Below are 12,082 nucleotides of genomic sequence, written 5' to 3' on the forward strand. Positions count from 1 at the left end.
TCTTCAGCTGTTGAAGTGGCACTCCACCAATTTTACACATGAAATTCAGTTAACTTGTCATGAGATGATCTGCTGGGCTCCTGAAAACAGTTGTTGCTTTTTTTAAGTCTGAGGAAAAAAACTTAATATTATCCAGAGGGCCTGAGAGGGCACCCAGATTGACAGCTTGCCCGCCCAATCAGATTCATGAAATTCAGGGGAGCGTTTATGACTGTGACAGGGTGGGCAGGCTGTCAGGCTGTCTGTCAGCAGATTGATGCAGATAAGCAGCAGGTGGCACTGATTCTCCACACAGGTGTGTGTGATTAAACCGCTGCAGAAGAAGAGGGTGCAACATGATAAACAAGCGCCCATCAAACCTCAAACAGTGAGTTATATCGCAGAAAACACGATGGAAATGTGATATTTCTGTTTGTTTCAAGTCGTGATTTGTTTCTCCTTATCGCTCCGCAATGATCTGCTGTTTTCATCTCTGTCTCATCACTGGAGCAGAAACGTGAGTTGTTGGGTTTTGTTTGGTTTTTTTTTTTCAAACTGTCAACACTGCAAAGGAAGAGGCCTAAACAAATGAAGTTAGCAGCAAGACTTTGTTTATTTAAAATCAAAATCACCAAAAATCTTTTTTTTTTAATGTTGACATAATACGCATTCATCTAGCAATGAGCCGTTGCAACATGAATTTGATAGAGCACGCCACATATGATATTTCTGTTTGTTTTAAGACGTAATTTGAGGAGTCTCCTCATCACTCCACACTGATCATCTGCTGTTATTTTTCATCTCATCAGCGGAGCAGAAGGTTTTTTATTTTTTTCAAACTGTCATCATACACAGCATCAAAAGAAAATATCAGAATCACAATCATGCAGATGAAACATTGAGGCAACAAAAGCATCATGACAGCGGAAACAGAAGATAAGTTATGTGACTTGACGGAAACTGGCTCCATATGTTTTTCTTCGTCCACTGAAACCCTCTATATGGCCATTACTGAACCCAGAAATGTTGTTTTTTATTTTTAATTTTTTATTTCTATGGTTGAAATGTCATCTGTAGACCCAGTGGATGAAATGTAACTTGCTTACTAAGAATTGCATGTTGAAAAATTTCCCTAAATTTTCTTATACTTTTTGCTAATTTCTTACAATTTTTTGGTTCTTTTCTTTCATTGCTCATTACCCTCTTTCCATGTTTTTAAAAAGAAATTAAGCCGTTCTGCTCAGGTTTCAAAGGGTTAATTATCTTATTATGCTGATTACATAAATTGCCCAATATGCAGCTCATATCAATTAAGTTGAATTTCATCCACTGGGCCAATAGATGACATTTCAATCATAAAAGTTTATAGGAAACAACATTTCTGGATCCAAAATATGTCAATAGACTATCTCACATGTAAAAGAAAAAAAATGTTAGATTTCGTTATTATTTCATTATTTAAGTCATTATTTTGAGAATATAGTGGTAATATTATGAAAAAAAGTAGTAATATTATGATAATATTTTGGTAATATAACAAGAAAAACTTAATTTTTTGAGAATAAAGTCGTATTTTTACGAGAAAGGGGATGTTATATTAGGGAAATAAACATACTGTCAGCAAACTATAAAAAAGGTGAGACAACAGGCAGCTTCCTTGGCAGCTTCCGGTTGCCAAGGAGGCTGCCTCTGCTCTTCTGATTTTTTTTTTCTTGTAAAATTCCGACTTTTTTCTCGTAAAATAGCAGCTTTATTCTCCTAATTTTAAGGGTTTATTCTCTTAAAAGCACGATTTTTTCTGATCAAACTACAACTTAATTTTTGTATTAATGCAATTTTTTTCTCAATATTACAACTTTATCCTGAAAGTCTCAAAAATAATTAGTTTTCATCAATGTGGCCCTAAAACCCAGTCACAGACACGAGTACTAGACATACAACAAATCTACCACAGGTCAGCCTGTTTTTTCACCCCATATCATTTTTATATGAGCTTAAAAAAATCAGGCCCACTCATTAGGCACATTCTGGGTGTCACCAGGGTTATCTTGTTGAGGGCTTGAGACACAAAGTCTGTCTAAAGACAGCGGGGTGTAGAGTTTGAGAGAGGTTTACCAGGCGGGGAGGGTCCATTTAGTCACATTAAGCAAACAGCATGTGTGGACCATCCCTCTTGTTAAGTACTAAAAGTCAGAGTAGCTCACTTTCTGCTGCTTTCAATTTTAACCATCCTCTCTTTAATCTGCGCCTCACGAATCCTCAAACTTTATCTAGGAGCTGCACTAAATCACTGGAGTGGCCCTTTAATATCCAGGATGAACGGCTCCTTTCACGGCTCTGATGGTGGACTTTCTGCCCGGCTGACAGATGATGTTTGATTGACAGCGCGGTCTCTGTCAGTCAGCTCAGTTTGAGCAACAAAAGCAACATGGCTTCCCTGGTAGAAAGCTATAAATCTCAAATAAGCACACAGTGGAGGGATGCCATGCGTGACTGATGACAGCTAGTCCCTGCCTCACCTCCTCTCCCCCCTCCCTCTCTCTCTCTCACACACACACACACACACACACACACACAAATAGCTCTGCCAGGCTATGCTTATGCTAATAGCGGTATGCTAATCAGGGTACTTCCAGGTGCAGAAATAGACGCAGAACATTTAGAGTAAATTTAGCTTTAATAACCTGGCTAATCACACCATTAAAGTTACATCCAGTCTGACGCGCACATGCACAGTGTGTAGCATTGTTGTTATTCTAATAGAGGGTTTCCACCTGACTGCTGCTTGCTGAGGGATGCTGGGAGGCAGGAACAAGGAGTTGGACAAACTCTGCTCCGTGTGCATCTCCAGCTACCCCTCACTATGTGTGAGAGCTTGTAAATGTGAGAGCTTCAGCTCTCAGACTTCACGCCGTTTTGTTGTGTTTGTTTTATTTTGTCTCTTCTATAAAAGATGAAGCTCCAGGCGGGAGAGAGAGAGAGGCACTCAGCCCTCCCCGGGGGGAGAGTGCTCGCCGCTGGGCATCGTCCCCTCAGCATCACCCACCCCCGCCCCCCATCCCACCACAACGCCCCATGACAGAAGAACGAGGACAGCTTGTGCATGTGAGTGACTGAAATGAACGATCATGTGAAACCATTTTCCAATATGCAGAGGCCTCACCGCGTTCTTTGTTTTTGGTGTATTTTTTATTGCAAGTATTGAATCTGGCATCCATAAAGAGGTATATATTAGTCATTACTCATTGTTAAAAGACGGCATTAATTTTAAATCATGTTGCTTTTCTCATTACATCCTGGAAACAGTAATTTGTCAGAGCTGTGCCTATAAATTACCAGCAGTTTCATCTCTTCAAAGACTCCTGTTTACAACACCACTGACCTTGTGAGTGAGCGTGACCATCAACAACAATGTCTGGTGTTCTTGTCATCTGCAGGCAGAGTAAAAAAAAAAAAAAAAAACAAAGTTGTGGGAATAATTTGCAGCCCAGAGAAGGTAAATCTTTCTGTCATTTCTCATCTAAGTTTGCGAGGTTGGAGTGGCAGAGGACAAAAGTTTCAGTTTAGCTCAGTTTATTTCACATTAAATCACAGAACAGTGTCAACAATGACACAGTAAAGTGAGATTTATTTTCTTTGTGGTCCATAATGTAAATATAAGATGCAGGAGTGCAGACAAATGGGAGATGACATAACAACAACAAAGTGACACAGTAAATACCTATATCATCATCAGAGAAAGTATGCCAAACATGAAAAAATAGCAATATAGCTGAATACAAATAATACAAACTCACAATATAATGAGGATAATACACTTATATGTCAAAGTTTCAAATAAGTATAATTTGACAGATGAAAATTGTGGTAGTTTCTTATCCTTACAAATGGCTACGGTTACTTATTCTAGTTCCTGGTGCCTGAAGGAAGTACTTGTGAAGAAGTTCTCTTGTTGGTTTTAACAGAATATATTGACTTTTTGGGCAAGAGTTAGATGAAAAAATTGGCGGCATGGTCGTCTGTAATTTAGAACAGCACGCCAATGACTTAGCATTACACCTCTATAAGGCAACTTTAAGGTCCCCTCCACCAACATTACCTCCACTCAAATATGTGCTTTTCTTCTGTTTATGTCCCCCAAAAAATGTCTGACTAAACTGACTTGTATCTGTGTCACTTTGTCACTGAAGAGGTGTTTTCACATTCCTCTATGAAGGAGGCGATGTCTATGCATTTCAATAAAATCTGAGATTCAAACGTACACAAGACAAACTTGATTCGCTACACTAATACACTCTAATCACTAATACAAAGAAAAACTATTTGATGGGTGAACAGACTTGGACACAACAACAGCAAGAGGGAGGTGTTGCATTGGTGGATGTGTCGACAAACAGCGGACTTTCATCCTGGAAACCACTGTTTGTGTCCCATGTGAAACTAAAAGTCAATATGGACTTCTTTTAATTTAACATATTTACATCGGTTACAAAGTTAGCTCATGTTACGCAATGTACTTACATCACTTTATGACATATATGTCCAGTATGTAACAAACGTAGTTATAACAAGAACACTTTTTTTCTAAACCTAATCAGTTCATTTTGTTGCCTAAACCCAATTTACTGAGCAAAATAATAACTTCGAAAAGATGTTTAATAAATATCTATTACACATCTATTATAAAATAAGCATTCATAATGTAAATATGGAGGCATGCAGTGCTTTTGTTAATTATTCACAGGTTTTCATGTATTTTTAATATATTTAATTATTATTTTAAAATATGGTCTAAAATCGGGCTATGTTTAGGCGATGAATCCTGGTCTGGTTCAGAGGTTGTGGTCTTTTTCCATATAAGATCATGTTGGTGAATTCTTGACCAAATAACAGCTGACAAAGTAATCTCAACACAGGGTCCATTTGCAGCTGTTCTGGAGCTTTTGATGACATGACTCTAAAAAAAAAATCAAAATTCTGCAATGTCATGACAACACAGTAAACATCTGCTGCCGTGTGATATGATCCAAAGCTCCAGAATCATCTACTTCAGGACATTGCGCAGGGATTGTTTGGACAACACTTGTAATGATGTTTTGGATGGCTTTTAAGTCACATAACTAATAACAAACGATATATAAACATCCTCAGATGTCACTCTGTTGAAGGCAAGATCCAGAAACCTTTTGAAAATTAAGCATGGCACACTGAAAAAATAACTAAATTTTGATGGACTTGTCATAAAACTCACCCTGCACCTCGCTGTGTGTGTTTTCTTCAAGTTAGAAAATAAAAGAGTTAGCATTTTATTAAAGTACTTGTCGGTGTCAAACATGTCTCTCAGTTGAGTAAACCGACCTTTCAGCGCTGTTGACTGAGGCCATAAATTATGTACTTCTAACCGCATGGATGTTTAAAAATGGAGTCATCTATGCAGCTGAGGTGAACCCTGCTGCTTTTAAACACCATTCGCTTACTTCATCACATGGACGGGAAAAAAGCCCATAAGTCCACAATACAAGAAGAATCCCTGTACGAGCTTGTGTTGAATTATGTTCACTCCAGGAGTAAAAGCCAAACTGGAGACTCAACAGGAGGCTCGGAGCGCAACCTATTTATCTTTCTTAAAAGAAAACTGGGCCTGATGCATCTTCCGCACCGACTCCATACACTAAACAACTATCCTCCAACTGTGGCAATTAAAACAATATACTTTATTTTGTTTATTATCCCCTGAGACTTTGTTGCTGTAAAGCCATAAATTAGAAATACTGTTGCTGTATGGCTGTATGTGACAGCTACGGTTTATGTCCATGTCTACGGTGTATGTCTTTGAAAAAATGGATGTTTCACGCACATTTTCCCCTCAGCAGTACAGAAGATCGATACAATCAGCACAGTTTCAAGGTGGACACCCAAGTGTGGTGTCATTAATTCAGTACCTGACAAAATATCTTCCCTTCTGCTCCTGACCTATGATATTGAGAAATGACCAGAAAAGTGTTCAGGTGGCTGTGGCTCCTCCTGTCAACATGTCGATGTATCCTTGGGCAAGATACTCCCAAGAACCCCAAATTGCTCCTGATGCTGCGCAATCGGTTACTGAGTAGCAGGTGTCACCTTGTATGGTAGCCTCGGCCATCACACCAGTGTGTGAACGGGTGAATGTGACATGTAGTGTGAAAGCGCTTTGAGTGTTTTGAAGACTAGAAAAGTGCAATCAAGGGCAGTCCATTTAACATTCTGATGTCACAGCTGACCTTTGACCTCTTGGATACAAAATTTCACAACTTAATGATTATATCCTATTATATTATTTGGGTGAAATTGTCTTTAAGTTATGGCCAAAAACATCTTTTATGAGGTCACCGTGACCTTAATCTTTGACCTTCGATCATCAGATTCCAATCAGATATTTCTTGAGTCCAAGTGGATGTTTGTGACAAATTTTATGAAAGTCTGTCAAGGCCATCTTCAGATATTGCATTCATGAGAATGTGAAAGACAAGGTCACAGTGACCTTTACCTTTGATGCTTGACCACCAAAACCTGATCAGTTCATCCTTGAGTCCAAGTGAAAATTTGGGCCAGATTTGTAGAAAGTCCCTTAAAGTGTTCTTGAGATATCACGTTCACAAGAATGAACTGTAGGTCAGCACATACAGACGTAGGTATGGACGAATGGAGGCACAACCCAAAAACAAGCCTCGGCTATTGCCGACACAGGGGCATACAAATCAAGCGTCCTTCAGATTGATGCTGAAGGGACATAAAGTCAACAGATTTTTGACTTTCTCTCCCCTCTGCAGAGGACGGCGCAGGGAATGTATCGCTGTGTCTCTGTCCGAGGTGCTGATTGTGGATCTGTCAGCAGTGCAGGAGCTGTCCAAGGTGTTTGAAGACTTTCATGCTGACTGTAATGTCTGCGGCCGGTGGGAGGCACTCAGCCTGTGTCAGATCTTTCTTACTTAATCACTGAGACATTGTCTGCGCCTGTCTGCTGGGATACACAAACTGTGGGAGCTTCGTTCCTTGCTGAGACTCGGGTCACGTCTCTTTGACAGCTTACTTTTAACAATGATATAGTTTGGGTTTAATTTCCTGTCAGTCTGTTGTTTTGTGCCACTGTTTTAGTGGTTCCTTGGTCCACTTTATTATTTTTTGGGCAACAAATGAAAAGGTTTGTAAATCCCTCTGACCGTTATCAATCCTCTTTGCGTCCTTCAGTTGTTGCCAGCGAGGCTGTACATCAGGTGCAGCAGGAGGTTGGCTCTTTTTTAGAGGGCTGGTGATTAAATCTCTAGATCTTGCTCTCCATATCTCACAGAAACTTTGAGTAAGACTCTGAAACTCAAATTGCACTAAACATAGAGTAAAGTTGAGTCTGATGGGATTTTTTTTTTGTTTTCAGGTATTTAGTCATAGTATTATTATTATTATTAATAACTCTAGTGCAGTGATACTCAACTTATGGCTTAATCATTTTGTAGTGGGACTAGATTTCAGCTATGGAGACAGGTACTTATACACAGAATTACTTTGTATGCATCACGCCTCACAATATTACAAAAATGATTAGACAAAGAGCCTCATTGTGATCAGGTTGTGAGTACTGCTATTGCTTTTTGTTTTTGTTTTGTTTCGTTTCGTTTCGTTTCGTTTCGTTTCGTTTCGTTTCGTTTCGTTTCGTTTCGTTTCGTTTCGTTTCGTTGCTTTGCTTTGCTTTGCATTGCGTTACAAAGTGAAGGATTTTGAGTTACACGATATGATTAAATGTCAGGACTTGAGACTTGGCTTTACCTTAGCATTCAAGACTAAACACTTGACTTTTTTTAAAATAAAATATTTGCATTTCCTATATATTGAGAAGTTAAGTTTTTGTTTTTTTGTTTTTTAAGATATTTAGGTGATTTCTAGTACAATGCATACAACCTGCAACCTATGAGGATGCAACAGACCAGCAGACCAATGCATGAGGCAGCTATAACTGAGAGGGCTGCAGTCATCTAGAAATAATAAAATTTGGATTCAAAGACCATATGCAAGGTCTGAAGCTCAATTATTAGTGACATGATTACTACAACTTCCTGTCACAGCCTGATGAGTTCTGGTGCCTTTAGTCTTTTTGGGACGACTGGACTGAGTGTCTGTAATAGAATAATTTGCCTTTATTAGTTTCCTTTGTTACACCTGGTTGGTTTATTGTTAAGAAGATTGTGTTTTCTGGGTTTGGGGGATTCTGCTTACTGTGTTTTTCCCTCCAGTGTTTCTGTGCTGTCTCTACACACCTGCGCTGCATCAGCCTCATACTGGCTCCCTGCTCCTCAGTTTTTCCAGCCAATCAGCTCCCTGCCTTCTGCGTCATCATCTTATTCCCCTCACCTGTGCTTCTCCACTCTTTTCTCCACCTGCACCTCATCCCCTCTTCAGACTAGTTTGTATTCAAGTCCTGCTTTTCAGTTCAGTCTTTGTTGCATCCTTAGTTTTTGTTACGGGATCCTTGGTTGGATTTTTCCCTGCATCAACCTTAAATGAAAAGTGATTTTCATTTCATTTTTTCATTTTCATTTTGGTCTCTGTTGCCTGCAGTCCTCTGGTTTGGGTCCACCTGCTCCACACCACATGACAACTTTATCCATCAAAACCCCTAAACAAAGGTATGTGAGCGTGTCTTGCTAGCTAACTCATCATCTTATTGGCTGGTTAAATGCGAGAAACATAACGAGAATGTTGTTTTTGTTGCTCTCCATGGTAGCAGATATAATAATGATAATGATAATGATAATAATAATAGAAATAGTAACAATAACAATAAATGGCAGGAGTAATTTCTCAAGAGTAAAAATAAAACAAATACAAAATACTGAAAGATACTTAAAGGAAATGGAAAAAAACAAATACAAAGAACAGAAAACAAATACCAGGTAATACCAGACAGGTATTGTTTTTTGAAGAGGTGTGTTTTGTATTGATTTTTAAATGAGTGGAGTGAGTCTGAGTTACGGGTGTTTGGTGGGAGGGAGTTTTTGCAAAAATGATCCCCAGACAAAGCAAGTTAACGTGAACTCTAATGAATTAGCAACCCCACAAATGACAATGTGTACTTGATGTAAAGTCACGTACTTCACGTAAAGTTACATGTTAGGTTCACGCAAGTTAAGTTAATCTGGTTAGGTTTATGAAAAGAAACATAGTTATGATATTCCTTAAAAAACCCTCAAAGTTCACTTGGTTTCATATGCATAAAAATTATAATAATTCTGTAACATAATTTTGAATATGTGTTATGATAATTAGCAATAAATACATTTCCCCCCTAGCTTTTTAAAAAGATAATTTTCTAAATTTAATAATTTCTTGCAATTTGTGAAACATTTACTACCAAGTTGCTCTTTTTTCCCTGTGTTTTTAAAAGGAATTGCACCAATTTTATCAAAAGCTTTAAATACCTGTGAAAGCAGCACATAAAGTGATATCTTCCCATTTTCAAAGGGTTAAACTAAAGTTTTTGGAGAAAAGATATCAGAGCTGCTCACTCCCAGTTTGAAGAGCAGGTCGTCATCACAGCTTCAGCTGGTCTCTTACTCCTTTTCCTTTCAGCTGCAGCCACTGGCGAGGCAGTTGGCTCAAGAGCTAGAGGCCAATCCTAATCCCCATGGGATACAAAGAGAGAGCACATTTCTGTCTGACTTTCTTGGAACAAGTACAACGTGACCAAGCATTCAAGGCCCAGCCATCCAAATCCTTCCCAAGACATACAATGTTTTGTTTCCTATCTCTGTGTGGTCAGCTCGGGTGTGAGCCAGAGCCATCGAGGAACACAAATCCAATGGCTGCATGCAAGAATGGTGCATGATTTCACGCAGTATGCCAACAAAAAGGGACTGTAGTCATTTAAATAACTGAGTCCTGCACCCTGGCAGTGCAGACTACACAGACATCTGAAGTCCTGCTGAATACATTTTCCCAGGGGTCGGCTAAAAGCATAAAGGAGCTGGTGACATGTGAGTTATCAGACCACCCAGAGGAGTTGATTATGTTTGCCATTTGGGTTGACACCTGGCTCAGTGGGACACCTGTGGCTGTGAGAAAAATGTGGAGCCCAGGCCAGCAGAGAGGCCAATGCAAATCAGGGACCTCGCAGCAAGCAGCAGAGGCTGTGAAATGGCACTTCATTGTATGTGATTGTGTTATTGACATCCAATATTTGATCTCTTTGTCAGTTTAATGGCTGGAATTCACTTCCAGTGTCTTCAGCCGTGGATGAGCACATTAACGGGGTCTTTGTCATGTTGAAGAGACGACCAGAAAACAAATATCAACCTTTCTATTGTTAGAGCTTCCCCAAATTATCATATAAAGGGCAACTTCTGTAATTTTCAACCTGGACCTTATTTCCCTTGTTTTTGTGTGTGTCTAAGCGACTAATGGGAACAGCATTTTTTTAATTAGTTCAGTGTTGAGTGAGAGTGCTGCAGACAGCAGCGGTGAAACGGGCTGCAGTATAACCATTAGGAGCATGTTCGCACCATCAATGTAAGTCAATTAAAAGTGCTTTTTTGCCACTGAAAAGCTCAGATTATTGATTGAATTATTGATATTTTTGCTTTGCTTTACTTTTTCTTGCAAAGACACAGTCATAAAATAAACCCTAGTCAAGACCAGAGTCCATTGTACATATTAACAAATAGCTTTAAAGGAAAGAAGATGGAGCAAAGCAACAAAGTATTTTACATAATCAGATCATCAGTGAGTAAGACAGAGTTCATGGATCATTCACAGAGACACTTACTGTGTGGCACCGAAGGAAAAGTCAGAATAAGAACTAATTAAAGAAACTTTCTTGCCTTCTCTTCCAGGCTTTTGCAACAAAACTGATAACCTTGAACACATCGAAATTAAACAACCATTCTAGCATTTGATCAACCAAGCACCAGAAAATATCAGAGTTTAGACGAGTCATTTCATGGAATATTAACTCTCTTAAATCATCATAGTTTGTGCAGGATAAGAGAAAATTGGACTCACAATCACACAACTCACTCATTCTGTTTTCTTCCTGACCGTGAAAAAAGAAAGGAAGACAACCAGCACTCAGCTGTGCAACTAAACATCTTTGACATATAGATAACCAAGATAATACATAAGGCTCAGGGCCAAACTTCTGTTTTATATGCACATATGTCCTTAATATTGTTATTGTAGGTGTCAGCAACATCATGGAAAGGATCCCTACATAGAGAGACCTTTTTGTTAAAGCATAAGATCCCTTTTGTTTAACCAGAAACAGCCCCAGATTTGCCATCACCAAACCCACCAGACTTCATTTAAATATACAGTAATTTTATCATTGTAAAACACACTTAATTCAAAGTGAACAGAAATTAAATGAAACTCACAAAATCGTCTTGGATCATTTTTCCACTATTTCAACAACTAACTCTTGTTTGTGGAAATAAATTCTTAATTCACCCAGTTAGATGTGAAAGTATCTGGCTCTGTATACACTAAATTTACTGTTTATTTTAAATGGAGTCTGGTGGGTTTGATGATGGCGATTTTGGGGAATATATTCTTTTGTTAGAGCCATGCCATCAATAACAAACTACATCCTAGTGCATTTTTCTTTGAATTCCCCTCATCATGAGAAAGTTATTCTATAACCAGGAGCTGTTGGCAGTGCTATGTTGGAGTATCTTCTTACTGTGCGGGGTTGGCTGTACATCTGTTTGTGTAGGGTCAAATCACATAAAAAAATATTTTTTCAGGCTGCTACATTACTTCATGAGTGGTGAAAAGTACACTCTGTTTCACATTTTTAACACCATACTGTCATATTAACCTGTGTCCAGAAATGCAACTGTGGACGTAACCTTTTGTTGGACAATCTACATAGCTGGAACTTGTCCTGTTTCAGACTGTATTATCATGCCTGTTTGTGCGTTGATTGTGAAAGAGGTGCATCTCCAGCAGCTGTAACGGAGACTTTACCCCCTCTGATAGCACCTCAGACCAATGTATTGATGACTAAAAGGGGCTTAGCTGGTAAATCCTCAGGAGCCTTTACTTGCAAAATGTCGCTCAAATTGACACGTACCGACCA

The 12,082-nt window shown here is 38.9% G+C and overlaps 1 long non-coding RNA gene across 1 annotated transcript; it reads left to right on the forward strand.

Moving 5' to 3' along the window:
* The first annotated feature begins 247 nt into the window (after positions 1-247).
* On the forward strand, positions 248-10,503 carry LOC148189976 (uncharacterized). The gene is made up of 4 exons (XR_015776137.1): positions 248-367; positions 2,933-3,084; positions 8,569-8,636; positions 9,580-10,503. It is a non-coding gene; the product is annotated as an uncharacterized LOC148189976 (long non-coding RNA).
* The last annotated feature ends 1,579 nt before the right edge of the window (positions 10,504-12,082 follow it).

Source organism: Plectropomus leopardus, chromosome 3, assembly GCF_026936395.1.
Source record: "Plectropomus leopardus strain MGB_pleo_1.0 chromosome 3, ASM2693639v1, whole genome shotgun sequence".
In the NCBI taxonomy this organism is placed as follows: domain Eukaryota; kingdom Metazoa; phylum Chordata; class Actinopteri; order Perciformes; family Serranidae; genus Plectropomus; species Plectropomus leopardus.